Source organism: Mixophyes fleayi, chromosome 10 (assembly GCF_038048845.1).
Source record: "Mixophyes fleayi isolate aMixFle1 chromosome 10, aMixFle1.hap1, whole genome shotgun sequence".
NCBI lineage: Eukaryota > Metazoa > Chordata > Amphibia > Anura > Limnodynastidae > Mixophyes > Mixophyes fleayi.
In genome coordinates this window covers 90,776,187-90,785,087 of record NC_134411.1, presented here as the reverse complement: position 1 = coordinate 90,785,087, position 8,901 = coordinate 90,776,187, and the positions used below count along the sequence as shown (strand labels likewise).

The 8,901-nt window shown below is 40.9% G+C and overlaps 1 protein-coding gene across 2 annotated transcripts in view; it reads right to left on the bottom strand.

Moving 5' to 3' along the window:
• Positions 1–8,901, bottom strand: part of PMFBP1 (polyamine modulated factor 1 binding protein 1) — a 96,086-nt gene that overhangs the window by 52,635 nt on the left and 34,550 nt on the right. The gene's annotated exons all lie outside the window — the stretch shown is intronic.

Sequence of the window (8,901 nt, the reverse complement as noted above, 5' to 3'; positions counted from 1 at the left end):
TACTGGAGATAAAAGATGAACTATGGTCAATATGAAATAGTAAACGACTAATGAATGTTATCCACATATAGGAGATAATGCTGTTTGCAAGTCCTTGTAAAATGTCTCTTGTGCATTAAAAACTATTTTCTATTAATATCTTCTATGTACGAAGTGCTAACATATTCCACAGCGTTGTACAGGGAGAACATAAAGCAGACATTGCTCACAACAACACAGGAACTTAATTGGAGATAAACTGAGTGAGACTCTTGCACAAGAGCTTACAGTCTAATAGGCAGAATTATGTTCAGTAGTAAAGTTGCAAGAGTTTAAAGGCAGATTTGTATCACTGATCAAAGAGCTGATTTAAAGCCCAATCTTGTTTATATAATTATATATTAATTTCGTACTACAAGAGGTGCGCAGCATCTTGACATACGTACACATGGATGTTTAAAATGCATTTTTCACAAACGCACATAAACCACAATGGATTGCATTGGAATGTATTTTTAAACACGCAAGTGGAAAGGTAACTATGTAAATGCTTAACTGCATGAAAATTGCGTTTACAATGGTTTCCTATGGAAACGAAAGGGTTGTTTTTTTTGTTTGTTTTTTTAACTGTTGATTGACTGAAATATTTCAAATGATGCATCTTCGCACCAAAGGCACGTATGTATATGTATATATATGTATATATATATAGATCTGTTTATATGCAATTGAGTTAGAGACGCAGCTTAAAGGATTCAATGTCAGTGGGTACGTAGGCTAAAAAGACAAGGTTTGCAAAAGAACATTAATAAAAGTGTAAACGCCAAAACACAAGAGAAAAAGAGGCCTCTGACCCAAAGAGCTAACGATCTAGATAATGGAAGCAAGCTGAATTAGAGAGTATGGAAGCAAGTGTAGGCAAATTAATACAAGGCAATCATTAGGCGGAGAACTGGCTCCTGATCCACGGGGAGAGACTTTAGAGTTGAGAGTCGTAAGAGAGGAAGAACAACGGGTGACAAGGATCCAATGGAGACAAGTTTGAGTGAAGTGCAATAAATATGTGAATAAAGAAAAATATACATAACAGACACCTGATTGGAGGGCTCTAATAGAAGTGTATGGCTGGATAATGAGGAACCAAACCAAAGACTGAACGATGGGTTAAGTAGGTTGCAGATTTTTGTAGAAACAACTTATTCTAGAAGCCAAGTTGGAATAGTCTGGATAGAGATGGGAGCACAAATAACGGTTACAACGACGTAGTTTGTGTCCATGTGAAATAAGAAAAGAAAAATTTAATAGGACGACCACACACAGGCCAAAATGGACAACTTGACCATCGAGTCGAGCGACTGGATCCTGTATGGACCGGTTAGTGTGACCACAGAAGACCACATTTATGGACATACACAAATTCATTCCGAGGACTGTGACCAGATTTGTTGTGGGCTCCCGATGTCTCCAGTCATTGTTACCTGGGTGGACAGCGTCAGTTGTGGTTTCAGACAAAAACTGGTCAAGTAAACTTACTGGAGGCCAGAATGGAGAAATGTGGATTACTCATAGAAAGGGTGAGGAATAAAGTCCTGTTCTAGACATATGAAAGAAGAGACCGTGACGAGGGACAGGGCCCTGCAGATGAAGCAACATTCTTATCAGGACAAAGTAAAAACAGCAGCGCGACTTGTAAAATATAACGACAAACGCAGACAACAGGCTTCAGTGACGGAGGATCGCACTAAACATTACCATCACCTCCAAGATCATATCTGCCCTGACTGCTCCTTTCCACTTCCCCCTTTGCCTGTGGATATGTCTGTTTAGAATATTATGCATAAATGTGGTTGCATAATGGAGCTTTAAACAGTTGTTTTATCTGTGTGTGGCAGGCCGGGGTCCGACCTCTTTATCTGATAACGCCAAGCCAACGAGGAGACGGAGCCTCACACATAGCTTCCTCCAGCTATCTGCTCCACAGCACGGGACGGAGTGGATGTGGTAACACTTGGAGTTAGTGGGGGAGAGACAGAGCTCAGGGGCAGACACAGGGTCATTTAGGGGTGCACTCGTAAATTCATGCAGTCTAGACTCAAAGCTCAGCGTTATTCTCCATAGTATCGGATCTCAGTCCAGGTTAGATCACCTCGTACCGCTTGTACGCAGGTGTTGTGAGACAACATATCAAGCAGCCACCAATAGAGATAATATTTTCATAAGATGTAGGGGAGAGGAAAGCGTTGTTCACTGAATGCTGCCACATTTCTATAAAAGTCTGTCTCATACATGAAGTCACTGACTTATCATATATGTGCAAAGGAGACATTTCAATCATTATAATCAGACTACTTAATCATATTTTTAGAAATATAATAATAGCAAAGGATTCTCATTATACTAGAATGGTCTTTTCTTTCCATATATATTCTGCTATATGGCCCTCTGTAACGGTATGTATGGTGGTCTCTTACATGTTGTTTAAAATGAAGTGTGGACAACATTGCTGGCCCTCTGATCTCAGTGTGTGCCTATATAGCTAGGGGGTGGTCTATGTAATACGGACTTCAATATCTGATGTTTCCTCCGCAAAGGCAACGTTCAGCTACAGGTCAATTGTAAGGTGTCCAAGAAGAGTTTCCCACCCTGGCCACCGGTTCATTCCCCCTCACTCATCTTCTGTAGATGAATCTTCTATCGTCCACTGTCACTTCCTCTCGCTCATCTTCTGGTCTTCGGATGATACATTTTCGAAATTGAACCAATGGCCAGCATGGTGGCTCAGAGGTTAGCACTTCTGCCTCACAGCACTGAGGTCGTGAGTTCGATTCCCGACCATGGCCTTATCTGTGTGGAGTTTCTATGTTCTCCCTGTGTTTTCGTGGGTTTCCTCCGGGTGCTCCGGTTTCTTCCCACACTCCAAAAACATACTAGTAAGTTAATTGGCTGCTATCAAATTTGACCCTAGTTCTCTCTCAGTCTCCGTGTGTGTGTGTTAGGGGATTTAGACTGTAAGCTCCAATGGGGCAGGGACTGATGTGAGCGAGTTCTCTGTACAGCGCTGCGGAATTAGTAAATGGTGATGATGATGATGACTATGGCCACCAGAGAGCTTCACCTCTCGTTCATCTTCTGGTCTTCTGTAGATGAATCTTCTACCATTCCCTGGTCACCTGCCGTCACCTCATCTTCTGGTCTTTGGACGGGCAGCACGGTGGCATAGTGGTTAGCACTTCTGCCTTACAGCATTGGGATCATGAGTTCAATTCCCGACCATGGCCTTATCTGTGAGGAGTTTGTATGTTCTCCCCGTGTTTGCGTGGGTTTCCTCCCACAATCCAAAAACATAATGGTAGGTTAATTGGCTGCTAACAAAAATTGACCCTTGTCTGTGTGTCTGTCTATCCATGCCTGTGTGTTAGGGAATTTAGACTGTAAGCTCCAATAGGGCAGGGACTGATGTGAGTGAGTTCTCTGTACAGCGCTGCGGAATTAGTGGCGCTATATAAATAAATGATGATGATGATATATTGTGTGCTTCACCCAATCACTATTGTACATAGAATTACAGAGATCCCCTAAACTGGGTGAAGTCATCTTGCAAGTAGGCAATGCCTGTTCTTTGAGTAAACACGGAGATACAGACAGATCAGTTCAACCAACTTGTCCTTCACACTTCGCCATTATTTCTTCCTTCTCAACAGTAATTACTGGGCCCATTTTTTTTTTTACTTCTGAAATACTTTGGGACTTATTAACGAAAGTGTTAATGTGCAGCACAAACCACGGAAACCAGACACTACCAGATATCTAGTACAAGCTAGACAATGAATTAGTAAATAACACCTTTTATGCCAGACAAGAGAGACGTGCAGCGCTCACAAAGATGCACTGAGGGGTCCGGGCAGCCCCCCTTAAGAGCCGAATCAAAGCCGTTACTACAGGGGAAGAAAAACAACATGCTTTCCAGCTGGAAACCTGTTTCTAATCAGGACGAATACTCCTTTGGGGTCAGATAAAAGTGATTAGCTTATTAAAAGCATAGCTTTGCTATTTAATAAGCAAAAATGATTAGAAATTCTATCAGAGAAGCTGATAATTTCAGCCTTTCTAGTTAAGACAGCAAAATTGCATTCATTATTAGTGTCTAGATTCATTAACAATTCAATTTATAGATATTAATGCTCATAATGCATGCTTCGCTTGCCAAAACTTGGAAGAGGAAATTTTTTCAATTAACTTTCATGGATCACAAGTCCTACAGGACAAATATTTTTAGACGAAAAAAAAAAAAAGATACAAAAACATTTCCCTGCAGCAATGCTAATACACAGCCGGATCTTTCCTCTAAGGTCATTGGAAGACTCAGACACTGGGCCGACCATTGGGGAAACTGAATTATTTTTTGGGGGGGGATGAGAAAAAACAGCTGACCCCCCCCCCCTTGGCGTTCCTTTCTGGTAAACCACGTGCACACTCAGCATTTACATATTTTATTAAATGTTTTGGCAATCTGGATGCACTCCGTTTACTTCACCACTAAAAGATGAGCAGCGTCTAACAATGTCCTGTCTTAGAAACCTGCCTAACTCTGCTCAATGCTTTAACGAACTTGTCACTACCGGCCTGCACTGAAGAGATCAAACAAGGCCGGAACAGTCTGTCTATATAAGTAGATGCTCTGGGTCACCACAAGCTTGGGTCATGCTGGAAAGATCCGGTGGGTAGTGCATGGACTACAAAAGCATAGAATACTTTCGGAGTAGGTACTTTATATAGACCACAATGGGTGAATTAGTCCACGGCAACTTCTGAAATCGACATAATCCCAATCAGCCAGAAGGATGACCCAGGATGTCCGAGACTCTTGGATTATTGAGAGAGACCACCAAGGCTCCCAGGGGAGTAGGTGGTTCTCCCAAAAGGTCACTCATTGGCCTGCGAAGCAGATGGGAACATGTCAATGGCGCAAATCGCGGCATCAAGCTCAGATCAGAGGCGTGATGATGCGATTTGTGACATCATACACTGTGTCCCGCCTATTTGAGAATGGAGATTGCATAATTAAGCCCCATCCATGGCTTTTCCTACCTTCTCCCAGAAGACAGGTATGAACAGTAGGTGAGTATGGGATAAGGATGATCAGGAAGGGTCACCATAGCAGCTGATCACAGCATTACAGACTGTGCTGTATATTATGGAGGACTGTGACCTACAGGAAGGTTGTTATGATTGAATATTGCGAAATAAAAAAATGCTCGACAAAAGACTTCTCCATTATTAGAGTGCCAGCGATTGTCCAGGATAGGTGCATGTTTTTGGAACATGAAAACCCATTGTTGGCAAAGTTGTTTGAAAGCATCTGGATTAACAAGATTGTTAGTATAATTATCACCTCCCAAAAGTGATTTCTTTTCTAATAACAGTCATGTTGTGGTGTAATGCAAACTATCAATTCACTATTACCTACGGCTGCCTCTGATGTCTATAGGTGACACTAGACACCTCTAGAAATACACGACCCATTATTACTACAATGGGCATATATTACGCATCTTACTTCCCACAAACATGGGGCTTTATGAATTCGTTTGCGGCAACATTACACTGTATGATTACAAACAGGAATATATGACCAATGAGTCATATTTATGCGCTATTGAAGGTTAATACAGTCATTGGGCCAGGCTGCTGAATGAAACCAAAGTACTCCTATTACTAGGAGTTGACTTTATTAGAATTGCAAAGAGAATACATCAAGATAACTCACTTCCCGAAATAATCTATGTTGGTGGGATGTAAGGAACAGATTGTGCAGCCTTATTCTCTTAACATATTTGCACCCCATTACATAAACTTAAAATAATAAACTACATATGAGGGATTTTGGGGGCCAGCAACGTAAAAGAAAACTTCAGCACTTGAGGGCCACATAATCAGAGTCCGTAAAAGACATTCAGAGGACAATTATTCATTTTGAAATCAGTAAAACAATGACGTATTTGTTATAAAGGCAATCGCAGTTTAAGTGACAGATGAAAACATCAGGAGGTATATTTACTAAACTGCGGGTTTGAAAAAGTGGAGATGTTGCCTATAGCAACCAATCAGATTCTAGCTATCATTCATTTAGTACATTCTACAAAATGACAGCTAGAATCTGATTGGTTGCTATAGGCAACATCCTCACTTTTTCAAACCCGCAGTTTAGTAAATATACCCCCAGGTATCAATCACAAATATACATCAAACCAAAAAGACAAAACAGGGGAAGTCACATCCCACATGGGAGAGGCAAGGAAAGGAGGAAGGGGGAGGGGGGACTTTGTATTCATTATTGTTTAATAAAGTTAAATAGGAGAATTAAATGATGGCTCAAATGAGGTTTGCAGCTGTTGATAGCGATTGCACGGGGCAAGTTTGAAAGTCGGAGGCGTTCAGCGCCAGAGTAGGACGGTGTTATGATCCGGAGATCGCACTATGATGATTGGCAATCGCTGCTCATAACCAATCACACGCTGCCCTGACTATCACAGATTCTTAGTAAGAGAGGAGAACATGTCATGGGACTATTAGAGATAGGGGAAACCCCGGCAGATATGGCAATGGTACAAGGTAAGTAAAAGAAAATATATTATATAATATATATATATATATATATATATATATATATATATATATATATATACAAAAGTCGCAGTACACCCTTTTATTTCAAAAACTCTATGAGGAATTGGGCCAATTGGCCGAAGTCAAGATGGCGCCCATGTTTGGTACACACCGTAAAAGATAGACCACGTCACCCATACCTTACTGGAGTATTCAGGTTTCCCAATTTCCTGTAGAGTTTTTGAAATAAAAGGGTGTACTGCGACCTTTGAATCACTGTGTGTGTATGTGTATGTATGTATGTATGTATGTATGTATGTATGTATGTATGTATGTATATATATATATATATATATATATATATATATATATATATATATATTTATTTATTTATTGAAATTCATATTAAAATGAAGCTTGCTTAAATTTTTTTTGTGTTGCTTTCTACGTCACCCCTCATATTGGTTGATACAAATCCCCAAAGCTTCTCCGACTCATGACAATTTCCCTACCATCAGTCCTACAGGATGCAACTTAAGAATTCCTGAAAAAGGTACCAACCACAAAACTGGGAATATATCATGAAAACAGCTGTATGTACCACCTGGCATCAAGCCTAGAAACACGATCCTTGCTGCCAAGCAGGAGGTATGAAGAATTGCCAATGCCTACAAATTTACAATTCAGCCGCCTTATGGATATATTAATGGTTTTCTGCCCAAGGAAAGAAAAAAAAAAAAGAAAAAAAAAAAAGCCAGATCAGCAAACGAGAGCTTTTTGGGGGGATGGCGGGATGTACTCGGCTCGAGTCTACAGCCCAGCAAATGAGCTGAACTTGACTTGCTGTCATTCTGCTTAAATAATGAGCTTTTGGTTGATCTAGTTCATTAGAGAGCGTAAACACCACGAGGAAGCGTCTGAATAGGAGGCCTTCTCCACGCTGCCTGTTTTATTGCTGCTTATTTGGATAGGCAGATTAGCATGAGAAAAGCATCCTCAGCATATAATTAAATAGCGGGGAGAGGCACGCGTTTGTAGGCCGAAAATAACAATGGAGAGAGAGATTTCTGGGCATATCATCCTTTCCCAATAAACAGATCGGTACGGGGGATTTACTGCGGATTACTAAAAAGGAAAATGTACAGTTATTATCCTTATTACGGGTGGTAGGTAGCCTCGCCACCAAAGTAGTTACAGATTACTTATACTATTTTAGTTATAGTCCATTAATAATCTATATACAGAGAGAACCTCAGAATAAACACACTCCCCGCATGATAAGAGTATCTGCAAACATTCTTATTCCGGTTTCATATCGCGGAAATGCAAGGCAGCCCCCTCTCCTCTAAGACCCCCAGCTCTGATGGATTGACAGCGGAGCGGGGGGGCAGGAGGAGTCCACAAATTTTGCTATGGTCCTCTGCGTTGCACTATTCCGTCCCTAGAGGAAGATGCAAGAGCCCAGACTGCTATCTTTGCAAAATCAGCGGAATGTCCAGCTCACAAGTGAATAGGTTAGGAGCAATTTCAATATATTCTTTTTCTTTTCTCCATCAGAAATCACGAGGAAAGTGAAGGACAATACATTACAAATGATTGGCAGAAAGGGTACATTCAGAGAGACGGACAAATAGGGTAAGTGTATAGTTGCCTACATACTGGAGAGATTTAAGTATAGCAACTCAACAGATGTTTGAGATTAGCATAAAAACGATGCTCTTTGCTATTCAAACCTGCTCAACTCCCCTCCGACAAAAAATTCACTTATCTGGTTTATAAGAGAGAGGAGAGTCAGGCGCTGATATCACAGCGTGAATCAATGATCTAGCCGTAAAGTCTGTATTGGCAAATCATTTTAAGCCCTCTCAATAACTGTCTGTTACCGTTCTCACATGTACAACAACCCCCAAGGATCAGGCGCTGAAGATATCAAGCACGGAACACACAGGAGAATCATATTTTACTAATAAAACAGACACGTCCGCCTCGCAAAGCCCCATCCCTTCAAGCCTGAAAATTCCTCGCGGTTAAATACGCGGAAGAGAAACAAAACATTTTGATGCATCTCCTGAAGGGAAACATGCACAAGTTAATAATGAACCAAATGTATCTTCAGTCAATAACAGTTTGCCAGATACTTTACAGATTGTGAGAAGTGTGTGCGTTGTATCTGGAGAGAGAACGGGGCAATGTAACGGCGTCTGCAGATATTCTGCGGAAAAAGACGCAGCGTACAAAAAATAAAATATTATTTTATATCATCTCTGTTGGGCTATAATATACTATTGCAAGAACCAGGGTCATCTGTCTGTTATA